This window comes from Lissotriton vulgaris, chromosome 8, assembly GCF_964263255.1.
Source record: "Lissotriton vulgaris chromosome 8, aLisVul1.2, whole genome shotgun sequence".
Lineage (NCBI taxonomy): Eukaryota > Metazoa > Chordata > Amphibia > Caudata > Salamandridae > Lissotriton > Lissotriton vulgaris.
The window spans coordinates 356,741,242-356,764,815 of NC_141696.1; the positions used below are offsets into that span (position 1 = coordinate 356,741,242).

Consider the following 23,574-nt stretch of genomic DNA (forward strand, 5'->3'; position numbering starts at 1 on the left):
AGAGTCGAACCGAATTATTGCAGAGTTGCACGCACCCCATACCAACCCACAGAAGTACTGCTGAAAGTTTTGGGATCCAGTCTGGATCCAGTCTGATGCCGGGGAATATTCCAAAGGTAAGTAATCTACATCTAGAATCTCTAGATAGTCTCTACCAGAAAGAACGTTAACAAAGTTAAGTAATAGGTTCAATAACTTAAAAGGGTAGGAATTAGGATTACAATTGAGAAAGGATTGGAGTAGTTTAATTTAATTTAAGGCTAGGGTAAGAATAAATTTAGCAGAATATACATTTTGTTTGATGTTTTATTTAAATCTCATTACTTATTGACTTCCTACTCGGGATTAGATTACAATAAGGCGATACATTTAGTTAGATTAAAAATATAGGGTTACATTTACTATTTTAGGAAAAACTGCGAATTTCATTTAGGGTTGGGGATGGTGTCCTAAATTAATCTAATTTTGCAAAGTGTGCAATTCAGTCTTGTTATTGAAATTTATTGTATTTAAATAAAAAAATACGTTTAAGGAAGTTATGGTCAAAGAGATAGGGGATGAAATAAAAATAAAGCACAAAGTAATGACAAAAAATGTTTTGGCTGCCCGGGCCTCCACGACTAGGATCAACTGGATTAGGGACAGTGGGGCAGCCCTGTCTCCATGTCAGAAAAAGAAAATCTGGTACACTAGCAACATGAATTTTGTTATTTCACTTAATAGGTCAGCACTTTTGTCCTAACCCCAGTTGTTTTTGCTTTTGAGCAATTTTTATTAGTGTGAAAAGTAACAGATTTTTTCATAGCCAGTGCAGAAACATAGCACATTTGTACATATAATATTGTTTGTGGCTGTATTAGAATACTCCCTCCCTAAATCCAGTTTTAATGCGGACTGTAAAGAAAAAGGACCACATAACATGGTTGATTACCCTTTCCAGTAAATGTGCACTGCGAACTTGCTCTACCTCTTGGACTTGTACTCTGTGATTCTTTTGCGTGGTAACGACCACCTCAAACAAAGTTTAAAAGCTGTGTGAAATGCCAGAGTGGCTGTTTACTTTAGTAGTCTAAGGAAATTGCTTTGAATAATTGGGTGCTGGTCTTGGAAATGGATATAGTCTGTAGTTCCTACCTCGCCACTACAAATTGCTCTTGTGCAACTGAAAAGCACACAATCACAGCAGGAAGTAGCCAATTTAGAGGCAATAGAGAACGCTTCAGTTAATCAAATAAAGCAAGGAGAAAATTTTATGATGCAGGAGAGCGTTTTTACTAGGGAACTGAGACCTAGTTTAGATCTGCAACGTATCAACAAGTTTATCAAGAAAAAAACATTCAAACAGCCCCCTTACTAACATTTCACTTTTCCTAGAAAGACAATCGTCCATTAGGAATGCTTACTTTCATGTTGTGATATGTCCTTCACAATGAAAGTTTCCCAGGTGTTAAGGGGGAGGCAGGCATGCTTTCAGTTTAAAGTCTTTCTTTAGTACTAGACCAGCTCCGATTTAAGGGTATGCCAGTAGTAATCTCTCATCTTCGGCAGTGAGGGATTTTTATGTATCCTTTTGTGGACAACTTGCTGGTGAGGTTGAACATGAGGAAGGAACAATGCAATCCTTGCACAGCAACACAACATCCATACTACCTGAGCTAGGACAATCAGTGAATTGGGCAAAATTCAGCACAGACCCATAAAGAAAGCACATTTTTAGGCGCTGTTTTAAGCACAAAGATAGGAACACTGCTTCACTCTCAGTAGAGTTGCTACTACTTGCCTACGAGGAGCTGTCTGTCCCTCAAGGGCCAGTGGGTGACATGATTTTATGTAGCGGCTGCCCCCGAAGGCCCAGCAGCCTCTCTAGCTCCTCATCCAGATTTTCTCTTTTATAAGGTGGCTCTAGATTTTTCAGGGAGAGGTTGTTTGGTGAAGGTCTTTCTGGATGGTGGAGCAGTCATCTGTGGCAGGTATTTCACATTTGACCCTGCAGATTGGTGACACCTGACACCACAGAGGGTGACTGGCACTTTTTTATATGGCTATGTGCCAGTTGCTTGTGGATTTTACTATGTGACTCAGTAGGATATAGAATTGCTCTTGGGGTAGCTTCTGATAGGGCTCTCTTTTAGCATCAACCCTTCTTGAGATTCCAGCTGAACAATTGCACCCAGCTAGTGTACCATTCCGCCTTTGCTACCTATTGCTTCAGTTATCAACTGAAGTGCCTTTGACCATTTCTGGATGTTTTACCTTTCCCTCAAAACACTACATTCTGCCACCCGTTTTTGTAGTCGTGCTACCTATGTTCATAACTAGACAGGTCGATCTACATGTGTAAGAAGTCTGCCCTCTCATGTTTTGTATTTCCCCCTGCTAACAGGTTCCTTCATCTCCTGCCCCCTCCTTGCTTGATAATCTAGTGAATCCTATATTTAGCAGGGCTGCACAAGTTCACATCACTGTTTCACTGAGACTAAATATGTTGCCTTACTTTCCTGTGGAGGTGGTTTATAATGCCTGAAAGGGCAGTGCTGTCTGCTATGAACAAACCTTGGAGTACTCTCAGAGAGGTTAAACCCAGATTTTAAAAAAAGTGTTGGCAGATCGGCCTATGTTCATTTCATTGGCAGCAAGGTTATCCTGCAACAGATCCTAAGTTGATATGCTCACTATTGCAAAATACAAACCCAAGTGGGTGAAATGTTGACGTTTATTCTTAATATATGAACTTGAAAGCAGAATGTATGTCACAGAAAATGGCGCTCCACAGTAGATGAATGAGCAAATGGAGTAGTAAACTTAACATTTAATGCAAACATTTGACAATTTTACATTAAATAATATGTACCTCCTGGTTTTCAGATAGATCATTGAAATGGAAACAATGGAAGAGTTAATTGAGAGACTTACATTGCTGTTTTGGATAAACTTATGCTCTCAACGCACATTTTTGGTCAAATCTACACATCAGCCTTTCTCAATGGCTAGTATACCCAACTACAAAGGTGTGATCGCACATGTGGCCAGGAGAGTTTAAGTTCTAAAACATGAGAAGACCAATCTTGTTATCTTTCCTGACCTCAGCTTTCAAGGACAAAAGGCAAAAATATAATTAGACAAGGCAAAAAATTTTTTTGACAATGGGGATCCTGTAGTTAATGCAATTTCCTGGCAACCTCCAAACCAGCACAAAGAAAAATAGAGTTTGTTATGAATTCACTGCGGTTGGTGGTCGGATCTAGAGCAGAGATTCCGATGTATACTCATAGCAAGTTCTATTAAATTGAAAAAGGCATATTACGTGTATGTCTATTTCCATAGAGTGGACATGCTGCTTGGTTCTAAGTAATCAGGTGATTTCAGGCACGTCTTTACTTACCCATATTTGCTTATGGTTGTATTTATGCCTCTTATTATCGATATTTCATGCTTTACTTTCTTTTACAGTTCTTTGGGAAAGCTTGGTTGGTAGCTTTACTGACTTTTGTGGTATTTTAGCATAGGTGACGTTGGTCAATTGTGTCTTATGCAACTGTTTATTTACAGTGCACATTTTGTAACCATTGATTAGTCCGAATTGAAATGCTCAGTGGTTCATTGAATCTTGTAATGCATACACATGGGTGGTTTAACGAATGTGGTATAGTGTTTGATATCAGGTGCTCTCTTTCCAGTCTATCTTGGGAAGTCTCAGACCTTAATGTTAAGGAAACTGCTAGCATACGCTGGCAGGCATGATAAAACACTAATGCTGCAAGAAACCCACATACCTCCTGGCAGGTATTTACCAGTGGTGTCCTAATGATTGCTGAAGGTTCTTGATAACTACCTTCTTCATGTTCAGGTAGTCAATTTCTGATCAAGATGGGAGTGTTTTTTTTTTTATTAGAATTCTTGCAGCGCAACTCTACTGGCAAAGTCATATGCTTTTTAAGTTTAGTCACTGCCCTTTTTAGAAAACACTAGATGGAAATTCCTTCCATACCCAGATTGTACAAAAGTGCTGGCAGTGAAGCCATGTATTTTTGTACTTGCATGAAAGCTTGTGAAAGCGGAGTCCATGGAGCTGGTCTGGGTTTTCCTTAAGCTGACAGTTAAGATTCTTCTTGAATTGGCCTTTACCAACAACACCCAAAATTCCCACATTTCTAAATCAGAGAGGCTAACCTTTAATGAACACAAACCGTATGAAGGCTTTTCTCAGACCTCAGATAGGGGTTGCAGGTATTTGATTTCTAACTCTGATTATGGTTCTGCAGATCTTGCATCTGCTTGGCATCATGCATTCTCACACCAGATGGCTGATGAGTTCCCTTCAGTGATGTCTGAGTTCTTACTGGCTCCAGCATAAGAAAAGTCTTATGGCTTCAATGCAGCTCTTCCACTCGGTTTTAAACGTGTGGATGGATTCCACCAACCGTTTGGTGGGTCATCTCTGCCGCACTTCGCAGTTCAGTCTACAATGGTTACGGATGCCTCCTTGTTGAACTGGGGTGCCCATCTCAGGGAAATGATTGCACGGGGCCTTTGGTCAGTGTGCGAGCAGCACCTGCACATAAATGTGCACGAGCTGCAGGTGGTGTCTTGCCTTCAAGGAATTTCTCTCTTCCATCTCAGGGAGCACCATTCAGATTTTGTCAGACATCACCATCACTGTTCGTTTCATCAACAGACAGGGTGGTGGGACCGTGGACCTTATTTTAGGAAGCATTTCACCTGTGTAGGCGGGCTCAGTTATGGGGAATGTTCCCCGTAACGATTTAGCTTGGAGGCCCCATTAGTGTGATGGGCCTGCAAATGTTGAGGTCCTCCAACCCAATACTCAAACACTACAAATGTACTGGTAGAGATTGAGTGGTGCCAGTTAGCCCTTGTATCTTCCTTATGAAGGCACAGATGTCCTTGGACCTCATGAATCTCATCACCAAATCCGTGTACCCAGGTCACTAGGCACCTTTTATCCTGTCGTTCTAATTGCGGAGCATCAACCCCTTTAAGAATCACCTTTCCAATGTCTTGTGATTTGTGTTATACCTTGTACAAATGTGTATAGCAATGGTGACGATTAAGGGCCCTTAGGCAATTCTGTCTGCTTTTGTTTGTTTGCCTGACCAGCCTTTCCGTTTAGATTATCACTAGCTCTGCTTTTTCTGAAATGTATACATTGTTTGTTCCCCTCAATCTGTTCTTTGTTCCACCATTGGATTTCATCCTCTTTTTGACTTTCTTGATGCTATTCCCTTTGAGCTGATGCACAGTAGTCCAGCTCTACTACCTGCTCTGACAACAGATCTGTTGGTGGCATTAACTATGGAGCCTAGGGTTGGAGAACTTCAACCTCTTTCCGTGTGTAGACCCATTTGCAGTTTTCTATCCAGATAACTTGTTTCTTCGCACCTGCCCATTCTTCTTACCCAAGGTGATTTCTGTATTGCATATGGTTGAGTTCATTATCCTTCAATCTTTCTTCCCTCTGCCACATCTAACCATGGTGGAGGATCGACATCATAGACTGGACCATAGGTGTGTAGTATCTTAGTAGAGAGACTGCACTTGTCAAGACTGGGTTTGTCAGAGCTAAGAAGGTGGCAATCAAACTAACCATAATCATGCTGGCTTTTCCTCTGTATCATGATCTACTATTCTCTGAAAGAACAAGACTGGGCAAATTCATGCCCACTCCTTTAGAATCATTAGTGTCTGCAGGGCCCTCTCCAGAGGTGTCCCGGTTGCTGACATTTGCTGGGAATCTTCATGATCATCTTTTCATTCTTTTGCCTAGCACTTCTGCATCAGGTCCCAGACTCACAGTGACTGGTACTTTGCCTGAGCTGTGTTGCATGACTTCCTTGGTGAACTGGTGATAATCTGTCCCATCTACCTGGGAGGTACTGCATTAGAACTCATTCATAAGGTAAGGAGTCTGCAGGAAGGTGTATCCCTGAGAAGAATATCACTTACCTATGGTATTGATATTCTGGAATATACATTATCTTCCTACAGATTCCTCTCTGCCTGCCCTCTTTCCCATAGTTTCAAAAACATCTGTTGCGCTACCTCACCGGCCATGACTAATAACACAATAGGGTATGCAAACATGTTATGTGCTGTATTTGTTGTTATTGTGGCTTTCTGTGCCCCTCCAACCACACCTTGCTGGGGCATGGAAAGGGTTCTGGAACCCATACCAGCCCATCAGTTGGTGCCTAATATATGTTCGAGGCATGTGGGCTGCTGAATTCATATCTGTGCATAGATCGCCACCTAGTGTTGGGTCCGGATGATTGCACATTGTTGTTCTGGAAGAGTCTTCGAAGTATCACGAGATAGGTGGCTCCTCCCCTGGACTACAGTGCGCATGGGCATCGCCTCCATCCCCAGATTGTTTTTTTCCGCCATTGGGTTCGGATGTGTTTCGGTTCCCTCTGTCCGGACCGATAGTTGTTCAACTTCTACTCGAGACCAAAAGGTCTTTAGGCTGGGCGTCGGTATTGTTGCGTACGGGTTTCTTTCTGACTCTCAGCTCCGACCTCTTGCTGCCCTTCCACGTGCTTTCGGCGCGGTCGGGCCTGTACTACACTCTTGCTATGGAGCGAACTCCGTTTAAGAAGTGCCCGTTGTGCCACTCTAAATACTCGCACCTCGACGTGCACCCGGTGTGCAATACCTGCTTGTCGCCGGATCACCGCGAGGACACCTGCATGGCGTGTTCGAAATTCAGGAGCAAGAAGACTTTAAAGATTCGTCGAGCCAATAGGCTCCAGGCTAGGTTATCGGCCACGGCGCCCCCGCCGGACGACATTTTCCAAGAATATGTCGAGGGAGAAGACGACGTGCAAGGTTCGGACTCTAATCCCGCATCCGAGGGAGAGGCCTACGACGCGGGTGAGGAGAACTTTGACGAAGTCACCGACGAGGTAGGGGACGACGAACAAACTTTTACCACGATGGGAGATAGCTCGGAGGAAGAGCATCCCCAACCTGACTCAGGGGTTGTTCCCCTTCATACGGCCCAGGTCGAGGGATCGCCTTCGGGCCTTACCCAAGATCTAACTATGAGTCCTACGTCCCCGCCTCCGGGCCCGGTCACGGACACTGATAACCCATCACTTACGTCGAAGAAAACGAAAGTGAAGCCGACTGGTCACGCATCCTCGGATGCGAAACCGAAAGTGAAAGTGGCGCAGGTGAAGAAGGTTCTGGAGGTGTCAACTTCCAAGAAAACCAAAATGGCCGACTTGAAGAGCCACGCCAAAATGGCCGACCCGAAGCCCTCGGGGTCGGCGCCGAAGGCGAAATCCTCCGACGCGGCTGCGTCGGCGCCGAAAGGGGTCGCGGACCCGAAGACTGCTTCGAAGAAGCGTCAGGGCGACGACGCGCATAGGCAGGGGGCGTCGGCCCCGAAGACGGTGCCTGCCGGCGCACAGGCTCTCGAAGATGAGGGGTCGCTCGAACCGGCCCAGCCCTCTCCGGCCTGGACAAAGAAGGTGGCGGAATCCTTGCAGCGGATTCGAAAGGCCAGTGTGGTTCCCGCACAGGACACCAGTGTGCCGAAGCCGACGACTAAGCCTGCGAGGGAGCAAACGCCTATCCGTTTCACCCTGCCGCCCAAGTCGGCGCCGAAGGCCTTCGCACCGAAACAGGGCGGACCCTCGAGGGAGGTGTTAACGCCGAAGGCTGCCTTGGCGGTGTCGAAGCTGCGTCTCCAGCCGCTTGCGGAAGAGGAACGTCGTGCGGTAATAATCGACGCCAACACCGGAAAGCTGTCGCTCCTCAAACGGAAGATCACGACGGAGCCGACGTTGGAACCCTTTAAGATTCCTCTCAAAAACAAAAGGGACTCCGAGGACTCTCCAGCTTTGGTGGAACCTGTGTCCCCGCAAACCCTAGGACACTCGCCGTCGCATTCCGCTGCAGCCGATGCGGACGAGGAAGGTGACGAGTACAACTATCCGGCGTACTCGGATCCGGAGGAGGAGCACGTACCGTGGTCCGCCGGAGGCGACACGGAGGACCCGCAGTCGGCTCAGGACACTCAACTTTTCGCGGCCAAGACGTCCCCGTCTGAGGACTCGGCGGCCTTCAATGCTCTGATAGAGAGAGCTGCTGCTAACCACGACGTCGAGCTCCACTCGGACCCCGTGGATGTGGACTTCTTGTTCGACACCTTCTCGGTAGCCGAAAAGTCTGTCAAAACGCTACCGATGCTTAAGGGGGTGCTGAAACATGCAACGGAGGTTTTCAAGGAGCCCACCCGAGCGCGTGTGGTCAACCCTCGCATCGACAGGAAATATAAGGCAGCGCCCACGGATCCTACATATATCAAGGGACACTTGCCATTGGACTCCTTGGTTGTTTCCAACGCTCGGAAGAGGGCGAACTCTCAAACTACTGGTGACGCTCCTCCCCCGGACAAAGAGTCCAAGATCTTTGAGGCCTCAGGCAAACGAATTGCTGCACAGGCAGCTAATATCTGGAGAATATCTAACACCCAAGCATTACTTGCACGTTATGATAGGGCCCATTATGACACGTTAGAGGCCATACTGCAACACTTGCCTGACCAATACAAGGAGGCGGGGGAGATGCTCATTCAGGAGGGTAAACTCATTACGAATGCATCCATCAAATGTGCACTGGATGTGGCAGACACAGCCTCCAGGGCTATCAATACCAGTGTGCTGCTTCGACGCCATGCCTGGCTTAGAATTTCGGGGTTCAAACCCGACATCCAAACTACGATCCTCAATCAAACAGTGAATCCTGACCACCTGTTTGGCCCTGAGTTGGATGCCACACTGGAGAAAATGAAAAAAGATACGGAAATTGCCAAGTCTATGGGGGCTCTACAAAGTCAGCAGTTTCGGAGTGGTTCCTTTCGCCGCTCAAACTCCAGAGGCACCTCAAGGGGACAGGCGTCCCAGTCAACCCAATATTACAAAAGTAACACCCAAGCCTCGTATAACAACAAGGGTCGAGGTGGTTACAGAGGCAATAATGTCAAGGGCAGGGGACGTGGAAACAATAGTTCCAGGTCCACCACCACCAACAAACAGTGACGTCTTGTCACTGCCCCCCGACCATGCAACACCGGTCGGGGGGAGACTCCAGCAGTTCCTGCCGGCGTGGAAAACCATCACCACGGACAGGTGGGTGAGGTCTATTATCCAGTACGGGTACTGTCTAGAGCTTACGTCCATTCCACCGGACATACCCCCAAGGAGCCGTCCTATGTCAGGCGAGCACTTGACCTTGTTGCAGCAAGAAGTTCTTGTCATGCTGCAAAAAGGGGCAATAGAGCTCGTTCCATTGCAAGAGCGGGGTACAGGGGTTTACTCCCTGTATTTTCTGATTCCCAAGAAGGACGGATCCCTCAGGCCGATCCTGGACCTCAGGCCCCTGAACTGGTACATCCTCTCGGAGCACTTCCATATGCTCACGTTGCAGCAGGTGCTTCCCCTGCTTCAACAGGGGGACTTCCTGGCTACGCTGGATCTGAAAGATGCCTATTTTCATATCCCCCTGCATCCTTCCCACAGGAAGTATCTCAGATTCACGATCTTAGACCAGCATTACCAGTTCAAGGTTCTGCCGTTCGGGGTCACCACGGCACCGAGAGTGTTTACCAAGTGCCTAGCGACTGTGGCAGCGCATCTCCGTCGCCAGCACGTCCACGTCTTTCCCTACCTGGACGACTGGCTCATTCAAGCAAGGACAGAACAGCAGTGCGTCGACCACGTGTCACGCACCATTCATCTCCTGCACGATCTGGGATTCTCTCTGAACTACCCAAAGTCCCATCTCCAGCCCGCCCACGTGCGACAGTACCTGGGCGCGACAATCAACACTCTGGCAGCCACCGCGCAGCCAAATTCAGTGAGAATCGCCAGTATCCAGGCGCTGATTCAACGATTCAGACCCCAACACTCGTTTCCAGCGAAGGTGTTCATGCAGTTGATAGGCATGATGGCCTCCTGCATCTCCATTGTCCCGCACGCGAGACGACATATGCGTCCGCTTCAGGAGTGCCTTGCACGTCAGTGGACTCAGGCTCATGGGCAACTGACAGACCTAGTGTTGGTGAGCGGTCGGGCATACAACTCTCTGCATTGGTGGAATCCACACAACCTTTGCAAGGGCCGACCATTCCAAGAGCCTGTCCCACAGATTATCCTGACGACGGATGCCTCTCTCCAGGGATGGGGAGCGCATGTACTCCATTACACTGTGCAGGGACTATGGACACTACAGCAAAGGAAGATGCACATCAATGTGTTGGAACTGATGGCAATCTTCATGGCCTTGAAGGCGTTCAAAGTACATCTGTGCAACAAAGTCGTGTTGATCCGGACGGACAACATGACGGCCATGTACTACATTCAGAAGCAGGGAGGCACACACTCTCCACAGCTGTCTCATCTGGCTCAGAGCATGTGGAAGTGGGCCATTCAGAGGAACATCTTCCTCATGGCAGAGCATCTCCCGGGCAAGGACAATCAAATGGCGGATCTGCTCAGCAGGCACAGCCATCAGATGCACGAGTGGGAGATACATCCATCAGTACTCCAACCGTACTTCCAAAGGTGGGGTCATCCAGAGATAGACCTGTTCGCCACAAAGGAGAACGCAAAATGCCAAAGCTTCGCCGCCAAATTCCCACACCCCCAATCACAGGGCAATGCGATGTGGATGAACTGGTCAGGCAGATTTGCGTACGCTTTTCCCCCAGCACCTCTGATACCGCTGGTGGCACGCAAGCTCAGGCAGCACTCGATGACTCTCATCCTGGTTGCTCCAACGTGGGCTCGCCAACCATGGTACACCACGTTTCTAGAACTGTCCGTGGTGCCGCATCAAAGGCTTCATCTCACTCCCAGCCTTATGACGACATTCAGCACCCAGATCCGCAACAGCTCAACCTGGCGATCTGGCTCCTGAAGTCCTAGAGTTTGGCTACCTCAATCTTCCTCCCGATTGCATGAACATCATTCGGGAGGCAAGGAAGCCCACTACCAGAGCTTGTTATGCGGCTAAATGGAAGAGGTTTGTCGTCTACTGTGCTAACCACAATATTGACCCGCTAGATGCTTCCATTCAAAACATCATTTGCTATCTTTTCCACCTGTATCAATGCAATCTGGCATACTCTTCCATCCGCATTCACCTGTCTGCTATGGCAGCATACCTCCAGAATAGGCAGCACCTGTCACTCTTTAAGGTCCCTGCTATCAAGGCCTTTCTGGAAGGACTCAAAAGGGTCATTCCACCAAGGACCCCACCAGCTCCAGAATGGAACCTCAATGTGGTTCTTACGAGGCTGATGGGTCCTCCCTTTGAGCCACTGCACTCTTGTGAGCTTCAGTTTCTGACTTGGAAGGTTGCGTTCTTAGTAGCAATTACATCGCTACGGAGGGTTAGCGAGCTGCAGGCGCTCACCATCCAGGAACCTTTCTTCCAGGTACATGCTAACAGGGTGGTGCTCCGCACTAACCCTAAATTCCTACCCAAAGTGGTATCCCAATTCCACTTAAACCAGACAATTGAATTGCCGGTGTTTTTCCAAAACCCAGAGACACTGGCGGAGCGCATGCTCCACACCCTTGATGTTAAGAGGGCCTTGATGTATTATGTAGACAGGACAAAAGATTTTCGCAAAACCAAGCAGCTTTTTGTTGCTTTTGCCACACACCACAAGGGAAACGCTATCTCAAAAGCAGGGATTGCTAGGTGGATAGTAAAGTGCATTCAGATCTGTTACGCTAAAGCTAAGCGCACCCTCACTATCCCACCGAGGGCCCACTCCACCAGGAAGTTGGGGGCCTCTATGGCTTTCCTAGGTAACATTCCCTTAGAAGATATCTGTAGAGCAGCCACATGGTCTACCACACATACTTTCACTAAGCACTACTGTGTAGACGTGCATTCCAAACAGCAGGCAGCTGTTGGTCAAGCTGTTCTAAAAACACTTTTTCAGACCGCTGCAGCTGGCACGGGCGGCCGCCGATAATGGAGGGACTGCTATGTATTCTATGCACAGATATGAATTCAGCAGCCCACATGCCTCGAACTGCAAATGCTACTTACCAGTATGCATCTGTTCTTGGCATGTAGGGCTGCTGACATTCATATCGCCCACCCTCCTCCCCGGCGCCTGTAGCAGCTGCAGTATTCATTCATATATATACATATGCTCATAGCATGGTCATCACTCACATTCTTCACTCCATCTCTGCCAATGGCTAAAAACAATCTGGGGATGGAGGCGATGCCCATGCGCACTGTAGTCCAGGGGAGGAGCCACCTATCTCGTGATACTTCGAAGACTCTTCCAGGACAACAATGTGCAATCATCCGGACCCAACACTAGGTGGCGATCTATGCACAGATATGAATGTCAGCAGCCCTACATGCCAAGAACAGATGCATACTGGTAAGTAGCATTTGCATTTGGTGTTGTCCTATCCAGAGGCAGTGTTGCGGTCGGAACCCCATGTCACCTTCTGGTGGCTCTGGAGAATCTGTGATGGGTGAAAGGTTTTACAGACTAATACGGCGAGAATCTGCTGGAAGATAGTGTGCTCCAAAAATATTTTAACCGAAGATAAGTAACTTTTTTGTTACAGCATCTCGCGAGGATTGTATAGAGTGAATGTCAAGCCACAGATGCGGTTAGAATTTCCCTGCATTGTGGATTGTTAATGCCCATTCATCCTACCTGCCTTTGTCTAGAGGTCACTGCGAATATGGCTAGGGCCAAGGCAAAACCTGTGACTTAAATGCAAATGATTGTGAAAGGGATCTGCATGGCAACCACAGACGCAGTTTCACGTATTTGCTGCACTCATTAACTGTCGAGACCTAGATCTAGGAACGATGATCGGTTTGTACAAACCATGCTGTAGAAGATATTTAGCTGAACTTTAAGGGTGTTTTTTGGAGCTACCCTTAGTTGCCGCTCTAGATTTGCTCCTATGTAGAGCTCATCCCATGCACAATATTGACGGTGGACTAAGAATATACAAATAGATCAAATCTTATCACAGATATGACATTTCTCTCCCATTCGCCACATGTTGCCTTAAAAGCCCTGCCAACCAGCTCAATTTTGCTAGTTTATATATGTAAAGTTCCACTGAGAGACAAACGACTGAAGCGAGCAGGAAGAGTGGTAAGTAAAGACGGTATGTAGTGGAATGGATGTGTTGGGATCAGTTAGCATTGATTTTGGCAGGCTACATAGTCTTTCACTGCTGTCCAGATGCAGCTGGTGTCTTCCACAGGCAAGAAGGGCCACCCGTTAAAGTCATGTCTTATTCGGTTGTTGTTTGTTGACATTACCTTATGAGTAATTCATGATCTGGCGAACAGATCCTTGAGCTGTGGTTTGCAATCCCAGTAGTTGGCAAATGTGTGCAGGGTTGTATGGAGTGAACCCGAAAACACAAACTATTGTATTATGTTAGTGTTTATGAAACTATCAAAACCAGGCCTGTAGAGAACTTCATATTCTTCTAATATGCAAGTCCATGCTTTCTCACCAGTTAACGGTGTTAATCATAATTCACACCATTGGTATGAGGGAGATTGTTCTTTTAAATATCATTCATATATTATAAAATGGTCCTAATAATTCTGTCACTGGAGAATAATACAGCATTCTCTGGCCCTGCACAGGTCATTCGTTTGCGGCATCTGTACCAGGTGATCTGCCTATAACTTCTATGCAGGCCATGGAACCTGCTTGTTTCAGGTGATCTCCCTGGGAGCCTCCTTTGGGGAGAGGCACCCATTTGAAGTCAGTTTTCGTCTTTTGTCCATCGTTGATAATAACCCCCCGTATTGCCCACAAAGTGTGAAATTAGGCTCTTAATCTCAGGCCGTTCATGGTGGAGTTGAGGTCGCTTGCCCTGTAAAAGCCATTTAGTTCTATCATGAGGTATTCCTATGTGAACCTTCTCAAGCGGTGGCACTAGGTTTCCCTTACCATGCTCTCTGCCCATCAGCAGCAGTCAACAGCGGATCGGGTTAGTCCGGTACGCAGAAGCAGGTAAGACTGTGACGTGTAGCAATGTGATCGCTATATGATGTGAAACACTTTGAACCTTTGCACTTTAAAATATCCCTTAATTATTCTTTATTTTAATATGTCCAAGATGGTACGTTTTCTTGAAACCATCTGTTCTTGTAGTGTTTGTTTTATAAGCAGATGCCAGTTTGACGACTTGCAACTTTTAACTCTTGGGCTTGGGCCCGTTAGTGCGATGCCCTGACTGAGTCTGCTGTGCTGCTAATTATTTCTCAGTGTAAAGCCATTAACGCACAGTGGTAATGTTTTGCAGCATTTAAAATAAGGAATTAAAATGTTATTTTCGCTTTAGATATCCCTGTGATGACGAATGTGCTTCTCTTGGCATGTCGTGATCCATGCGTGGTGCTTTGAGATAATAAATCCAAAATGACACCGTTAAATGTTTATTTTCCGTTTTTGTAATCCAAAAGCTAAAGATTCAATTAACAGAATGGTTCGTTTCCGCCTCCATTCATGGTAAATTACGGCAACTCACTTAAGAACTGGTAAATTGTTGTTTAAATAGTTGATTATGGTCGCATTTGTTGCCCGTTTCTCTTAGTATGAGAAATTAGTCCAATAGGAAACAAGTGTTTGTAGGTTGGAAAAATGGAGCGTGTAAAAAAAATCATCCAGAAGGTGAGATATTACATTTTACATCAGTATACAAGGTGGTGGCAAAGGAAATATCACAGTTTACACCTGGTAGCTGCCAAAATATTCTGAAACAACATAAGTCTAATTAAATCAGCATGCTTTACAATGAATGTAAATGATTGTTTTTATGTGAATTGCCTTGCGTTTTGATTAATGCATGTATAACATTTATTTTTGTGCATATTATATTTTTTAATTTACTAATATAAAGTCGTATCTCAATGACCCCCTGTACATTTTTCATGCCGTCTTCCTCCCAATGGCCTCTGTGCATGTAAGTAACCTGTCAAGTGACGCCTTTTTTATTTGCTTCTTACTGTTTCCTTTCAATTATTCCTTTTCTCATTGACTAGCAGCACTAAAATGAAGCGCAGTCACATTTACTTCTTTCCTTTTACCTATTGTGGAAAAAAAACATTTGAAAGCCTCATTTACATGGTCATACGGAAGTGTACATTTGTGAAGCTACCTGCTGCTTGTTTGTGGTTCAGACCTCTCTCCCTTTTTTTATTTTTTTTACTGTTTATACTTGTCTTCAAGTTGAATGAGAGTCCCAATGTTCCTTTTCTTCTATCAGCTTCCAGGAGTGTGTGAATTTAAGTTATTGTTTCTGGTGGTGCATTTTTTTTCACGTGAAACACTCAATCGATTCATCCTCCACCCTCATACATAAGTTGCACATTTTCCAAACTCTGTGTGTCAGGTTTTGAGCTTTCGCTCATATTTGGTATTTCAGAAAGACGCTCATTTCATTGAACTCTTTTAGGGTTCAAGTGGGCTTTCAGCAATGCCAAAAGCACCGCCAAGTTGCAGTTTCTCATACAAATAACATTTACCTCCGAGCCATAAATGCAGTTTCCTTTACTGGGGGTTTCTGTGACCCTGAAGTGGACCTTCAAATTCTTTTTAGAAACAAAATTAGGCTCTCCTATGGGTTGTCCTTTGACAAGAGCCAGTGAGTCTTACGGACACCTTAACCACTTCTCATGGCTATGTTTTGTTCCTCGATTATGAAAATATACTTTGGCCAGGCAAGCGTAGCAACTGAGGAAGAAAGCTAAACCTGGCATGCTCACTCTACTGGCCCAAACCAGACTCTAGTGTGCGATGGAAGTTATTGGAAATGTATAGACTACAAAAAGGCGCTGTGATGCAACTCTAATGGTGGTTAGAGACTACACAAGTCCGATTTCACAAGAACAGTTAAAATGTTGCCAGATTAGTCTTTCCGAGCCTTGGTCTTTTATTCTTGATCCACTGTGCGCATTGATTTGCACAGTGTTAAACCAAAGGATTTTTTAATTGGATTGATACAGACTCCGGAACGTGCAATGGTTGACATTCTTTCCAGTCCATGATATTGCAGAGAAGATCTGGATGGCAATTGCTCATTGTACTGTTGCCGTATTCTTCTTTTTAAAATGTATCTTACTGTATTTGAGCATTCTAGAAGAAAATGGAAGTCTTCTGTTCGTCTGCTTGAGACTAAACATTGTTAAACAGTAAGAGCAGATAATCTATCTGCATTTGTTTTTCTTTAATCACATAAGGGATGTCCTTACATATTTTATGTAGTTTTGGTTAATAAAAAAGTCTGTTCGCATACACACTCATACAATTATACAGTCTTATTTGTGTCCCTTGATGAGATTTAAAATATATACAGCCTGAAAAGTCAGGTTCAGAAGATTTTATGAATAACTAAAAAAGTAAGCACTTTGAAACAGTTGTAATCCGTTTCTTCAGGAGCAGAATGCTTGCATAATATTTTCTGCTTCTAAATTGTTGGCGGTTATTAATTGGTACTAAAAACGATAAAGTGGTAACAGAGCAAGCGTTTTCATATTTAAAATATGATCAATATTATGTTATAAATTCAAGTGCCAATTTGCCAGTTATCAGGAAGAGTGCCTGAAAGTTGTTTCCATTCATATTAGAATACTGAGATGTTTCTGCAACACAGTTACTCATTGGAGTGCAGCATTTTAGCAGGCAGGAATACTTTTTTACGTAGCCAGGAGCTTTATGAATCACATAAATAAATATATAAAATTATTAGGGCCAACAACTTAGTGATATCTTGTATCACAATACTACTAAAAGTAGCAAGGAAGCCCAAAAAGTAAACTACACTGCTTATGTAAAGTTTTAGTTTTACTACAAGAACAACTGAAAGACCCATTTATGGTCACATGCTAATGGAAACCTATAAACAAATGGAATGCATTTTAATCTACATACGTTTTCGTTGTTTGCTCTATGGCTCACAAAATAAAACTAGCCCAGGAAGCCAAACAAAAAGCATCTTTCTTATGCACCATGCAGCAAAATGAAAAATTTGACCTAGCAGTGAGCCACACAACATATTTGGAGGACATAATAATTGACCACCAGGAAAAAAATAATTACATTTTTGTAACAATAACAATGATTGCCTTTCATTCACTTTTGGCCTTCAAATGTAGCACAATCCTACTAAAAGTAGCAAGAAATCACAAACTACATGAACAATTAAGACACATTTATGTTCACATGATTATGTAAATCAATAAACAAACACATAACAAATACAATGGATACAAAGAAAAAAATCTCATTACATCTTATTGCCACTCTGTAGTTATAATACAGGATAGATAGGAATTCCTCGAATAGTAGATCCATAATAACTTTCTACCCATTTGGCGAATCACCACAAAACGTTCCAGACCTATAGCATTTTCAGATTATGTAAATATTTGTGGTGAATCGTTAAGGGAGTGCAAAGATAAAAGGTGGTTCCCAAACTTGTTTTTCACCAATGCATTTTCCATACACTTTTGTATTTGACGTTGTGTGAAAATAGCTGAATGGTTTTAAATTACATTTAGCTGGTGTACACATTTATGGCACACAGATCATGCTTTTTGGGTACCACAGTTAAGTAAGGTAAGTATTTTTTAAGTTATGAGGCATTTAAACTTAGTGGTATCTGTCACTGCTGTACTTTCGCAGAATTTCATACAATTTAGCAAAACTACCATGGTACATGGGCGTAAACCAATTCAAAAATATAAATACATTTTCCTACCTATTGCCGCAATAATAAAGTGGCAATAGGTAATAACATACTACTTACCTATATATAAGGCCCTAACACTGAACACAGCCAAAGTGTAGTAAAAACAATATGGCTTCCATTTCATTCTCTAAAAACAGGCATTACCCAATTATATTCCGGCTTCTCAATGACATGTATACCATCAAAATATAACTAAGGACTAGCTATATTATTAGATTGTGGTACCCTTGCGTCACTCGTGGTCCATTACCCAATCATATTCCAGCTTGTCATCGCCATGTATACCATGGCCCAAAATATAACTAAGGACTAGCTATATTTTTAGATTGTGGTACCCTTGCGTCACTCATGGTGTCACATGAGCAATGAAATACTGAACTCAAATTTACAAAGGAGTTTAAGGCCATCATGCATGGCCCTGCGTTGATTAGTAAATCCGGAGAAACGAAAGACAGCACATTCGCTGTTTTGCGTTACTCTGCACACCATAATCTACATTGCTGCTAAATTTTACATACATCTATATTCCACACCACTGTAGCCATTCCACTAAACACTATTCCTCTCTACACTACTCGACGCCTCTCCGCTGTATGAGACTTCACTCTGTGCCAATACACTGTATGCATTACATTGTACACCATGAAACTCTATGCTCTTACACTGTAGGCACCTCAACACTATGTCACTCCACTGTACACCACTCCACTGGACACTACTTCACTATACGTTGTTCCACTCCATGCCATTCCACTTTAGACAATTTCACTTCATTCCACAGGATGCCACTACACTATGTACTACTCCACTGCATGGCACTCCGCTATACGCTACTCCAGTATATGTTATTATACTCTAATCCACTCCACTGTATGCTATTCCACTGTATGCCATTCCACTGTATGCCACTCCACTGTACGTTATTCCACTCTGCCATTCCACTGCATGCCACTCCACTCTAGTCCACTCAATTCTATGCTATTCCAGTGTACACCACTCCATTATATGCCACTCCACTGTATGCTATTAAACTCTACCCCATTCCAGTGTGTGCAACTCAAGTCTACACCACTTCTTGTCATGCCACTGCACTGTATGCTACTCCATTATACGCTATTCCTGCTTACACCACTCTACTGTATACTACTTACGTCTATGCCACTGTCTGCCACTCCACCTTATGCTACTCCACTCTACACCACTCCAGTGTGACGCCACTCCATTCTTTGTTAGTCCATTGAACATTCAATCCACTGTATGCTATTTCACTCTACCTCACTGAACTGTACACTACTCCATTCTACACCGGCTGTGACCCCCCCTCCCCTCCTAGAGCCTTGAAAGGCCCCATGGACCCCAGCTCTATTACTCTGTCCCAGGGAGCCCACCACCGGGACAGACTACTTTCTCTGCCTTCCCTAACGCGTACAGAGAAACATATGTTTGCTCCGCCTAGCGGACGCATTTTTAAATCTCCTGCCAGGTGGAAGCAAAAATGGATTCCATAGCTGCAACAGCAGGGAAGGTAAGGCATGTCTGCTCCCAGCCTGCGGGAGATTTAAACAATGCACCATGCGTGAAGCCTGCGATGGGCATAGGGCTTCCCCTGCGTCCCCCAACTTGTTTATTGGTGGGTGCCAGAGAGGGCACTGGGGCACCCACCTATAACTGACACAAGCACTGGGGGTTTGGTCCCCGAGGCCCATGAAGGGTGGGTGAGATGGCCTTATGCACGCTCCCCTTAATTATGGAATTTTATCAGAGGGATCGGATCCTCTGGACCTAATAAAGCTAGGGTAAGGGGCATGCATTTGCTAAGGGAGGAAGTATTTGCACCCGCTCCCTTTTTTAATTGCATTTGGCCCCAGGGGATGGGGCCCCTGGGATCTAATGAGCCTCGGGCGGGGATGCATGCCCCCCTTTCCCTAATAATTGCATTTGGCCATGAAAAATGGGGTCCCCAGGGTTAATTGAGTTTCGGGGAGGGGGCCCTTGTGGCCACTCCCTTTTTTATTTGAATTTGGCCCTGGGGGATGGTGTCCCCGAAGCCAAAGGCAGTTGTTTTGGGGGTGCATGTCTCTCTCCCCAAATAATTGTTTTTGGCCGGGGGATGAGGTTCCCAGGGCCCATTTGGACTTTGCGATGCTTAGCACCTGCCCCCTTCTGCAAATAAGTTATTTTTCCCAGGAGATGGGTTCCTCAGGGCCTCTAAAGGCTCAGGTAGTGGGACCACGCACTGCCCTCCCCTTTAAATAAAATATGGCCCTGAGGGGGCTGGAGTCCTCAGGCCCATTTGGACTTGAGAGGGGGCACGTGTCCCCTTTACCTATGTAAAAGTATTTGGTGCTGGGGTAATGGGATCCACAGAGCGTCTTAAAACTTGGGAAGGGGGCACTGAGTCCCCGCCCCTCTATTTAAAGTATAGCACCAGATCCCTGAGGCCCATTTGAGCTGGAGAGGGCGCAAAACACCCCTCGCTCCTTATGTTAATGTATTTGGCCCTGCAAGGTGTTTTCTGCGGGCCTCTTATGACTCAGTGAGGGAGATCACATGTCCCCCCCCCCATAATATTTGTTTTTACCATAGGGGAGGTCCCTGGGGCCAGTATGGGGTTCGGGGGGGCGCTGCATACACTTCCTCCCCTTTTTTTAAAAAAAAGTATGAGCTCCGGGTCCAGTAGTGCAGCCAACCGCACGGCCAAAGGCTGTGTGCAGCGTGGGGTTGCTTGACTGTGTGGGTTTGGCTGCAGGGCCGGACAGCAGGCCATGCTTTGCAGCTGACATTCCCCCTGTCCACTCGCTCTGCTGCGCATGACCAAAGACCTTGCCAGGCAGGGGTTGGCCTTGCGTATGGAAATAAAATATTAGTTTACGTTTAAAAACAAAATAACCCTAGAAATAATTGAAAATAAACAAAGGTTAAAGTGATGTTATAGTTAGGTGTGCTAAAAGATCTGATTTTTTTAAACCTTAGAAATTCACTGAAAAAAATCAAAGGTTAAAGTTATGTTATACTTTGGTGAATATGTCACTGCAACATAACATATTGAACTCAAAAACCACAGAAATTCACCAGTTATGGTTAGCAGGGCTAACTATAACTTGTCCCCCGCCAGTAACCCCTACTGCACACTGTTTTCAATCTGTATAGAACTGTTCAACGAAAACCAAGTTCCTCCAGATACTCAACGGCTGTTACATAACTAATTCCTTACTGCGGACAGCCTTTATCTGTATCAAATCCTTCACAGTCACCAAACTGAGAAATGAAGTGGATAGGAGTTGAAAAGTGGGTACTGTAAACAGTGTTTGCTCTTTGGTGAGAGTTTACTCTGTACCACGCTATTTGCAGACTGAGACTCTCATGCAAACTATACCAGAGAGTATTAAAAAGTATATGCTAAGAACAGTGTTCACTCTATCCAAAAGTTGGGCAAAGAGATATTATTCACTTAAAATACCCCAAATCTGACGATAATAAAGGTCATACTACCTGCAGCCTTCCTTAGATAGCTCCTCTTCTGAAGCTAATCAAGCACATGTACATTGGTTAGTACTCGGTGCGCACAATCTTCTATCTTATGTATAAAATTGTCATGCTGAAATGATTGTCAAAATCTCAAGTCTGCTTACAGTGCTTAGTATCTACTACATAGAATCGTTGCCCTGTTGGAAACTTTTTCTGCAGAACCAAAAAACGTATGTTGAACATACTAGATACAAGTCGTCAACTGTGGCCTGCCAACAGTTCCTGCTGAATGCAAAAATGTATTGTGTTCAATATCTCTACACACCTATGATTAATTAGGGGCAGACATGTTTTGAAAACACTTAAACCCATTAGCTGGACGCAGGCTGTATAAAATTAGGTATAGAAGTATTGTGGTACTTACTCACCCATATGTAAATTCTAAAACAAACGATCACACTCACTGGATGATGTCATCATTGATGTAAAATAAGACATCATTTGAGAAGTCATCAGTGATGTAATAAATTATTTCATAGACCATGTCCTTAGTAATGTAATATGTGAGGTTATAAGCAGTACAAGGCAGGGAGTCAAGTTATGTTCCGCTTTGCTAACTATAACTGGTGGATGTCTGTGTTTTGTTTTTAGTTCAAAACATTGTGTTGGCACTGACATATTCACCTAACTATAACATCACTTAAATCTTTGTTTTCAATTAATATGCATATGCCCACACACCTGCAGTCCATTCTTTTCAGCGGTTATTTGCATTTTGCTTATGTCCACCATGGCGTAAAACATGGGCAGTAGGTCAGCTCATTTCAATAATTAGCCCTCTTGTACCATAAGTAACAACATTTTGCTTGATCACATGTGCACACTTAACCTGAAGAAAAAAAACTGTTGTGCCAGGGCTTATGTACCTTGCCTACTGGATAACTCCTTTAATTGCTACCACATTTTTAATGCATATTTCATATGTTTTCACAAAAAACAAAAATGGCAAGCATGCTCGGGACATACCTATTGCTTTTGCACATGCTTGCTTGGTTTGTGCAACTTGAAAATATTTACATCATTAACCTAGAAAGTGACATAATCTACTACGTACCACAATAACTATTGTAGTTTGTTTTAGGAAACGGGTCCATAAGTTCAGCTAAGCTAAAAATATTCAAATATTGGAACTTTAGTTCATTTTCAGAGAAATGAATGGTTGGCCTGAATCATATTATTATAACCATACTGATCCCAAAGAATCTATCATTGTACACAAAGGGACATTCTTTATGTTGATACCTTCTGCCCCTGTGAGATGCTTCTGCTCCCCTTTACCAAAGACTCCAAATGGATGAAATGCAAGCTTCTTGTGCGCATACCAGTCCTCCACCTTGTCAGTGATGTTCCTTGTGTGTGGTCTACCTGTATTTTCCCCACCTTTCACACCCTTATTAGGAAGTACCTGAGGTACAAGCAGTGGGCTTCATTCTGTTGACTACCACTATCTGAATGGATCCTAGTCCAATGGTCACAGAAAGCTTTGGAAAATAGTTTACAGTATACACCTTCACACAATGCTACTAATGCAGGCATCAGCTGGCATTATTGTTATCATCTTTATAGAGGATGTTTTCCTCTTCTTCTTGGGTCATAGGTTTTTTCTAAGATGGGGTCAAGGTTTTCCTCCTTTCTTTTATTTGTGAATTTTAAAATCCTCTATCTAGATTACTAGGAAATTGATAATAAGTCCGGAATGAGTACAGCCAAATCTGAAATCCCAGATCTCGAGTTGATTAAGACTTATTGTAATGATGGGTTTTCTTCAAAGGAGTACAGTATTAGCAGAATTACACAAACTAGAGCTTGGGACACTATTATATTAGATGCTTCCTTTACTTTTCAAACTTTGTCAGACTGCTTCAAGAGTCCTCCCAACTTCGTCAGTAACTTGTTATCATTCAGCCTGAGCTATTTTAGTTGCTGGTAGAGTACAAGTGTCTGTGCTCCACTGAAGTTACTGGAAAGTCTTCATGCATCTGAAATCATCAGAGTTACATTAAAGTTCAGCATAATACATTACACTGCGGCCACCTTGTGGAAATTGCCAAGTGCTAGATTTGTTCTTGCTTGGCGGAGATGCATAGAAGCCACATAACAATAGTAATTTGGGATTGACAAAGTATCACAAATTAAATGTTAATGTCTCCAGTCAACTACAACGAAAGTTTCAATGTGCTGAAACAGATTTCATAGCAGATTTAATCAGTTGTGTTCTTGAAAGTTTCCCAGAAAGAATTTGATTTTAAATACTATC

General features: G+C 44.2%; 1 protein-coding gene across 10 annotated transcripts in view; it reads left to right on the forward strand.

The window, feature by feature from the left end:
* The window catches only part of CASK (calcium/calmodulin dependent serine protein kinase), a 1,261,401-nt gene that overhangs the window by 1,099,967 nt on the left and 137,860 nt on the right, over positions 1–23,574 (forward strand). The gene's annotated exons all lie outside the window — the stretch shown is intronic.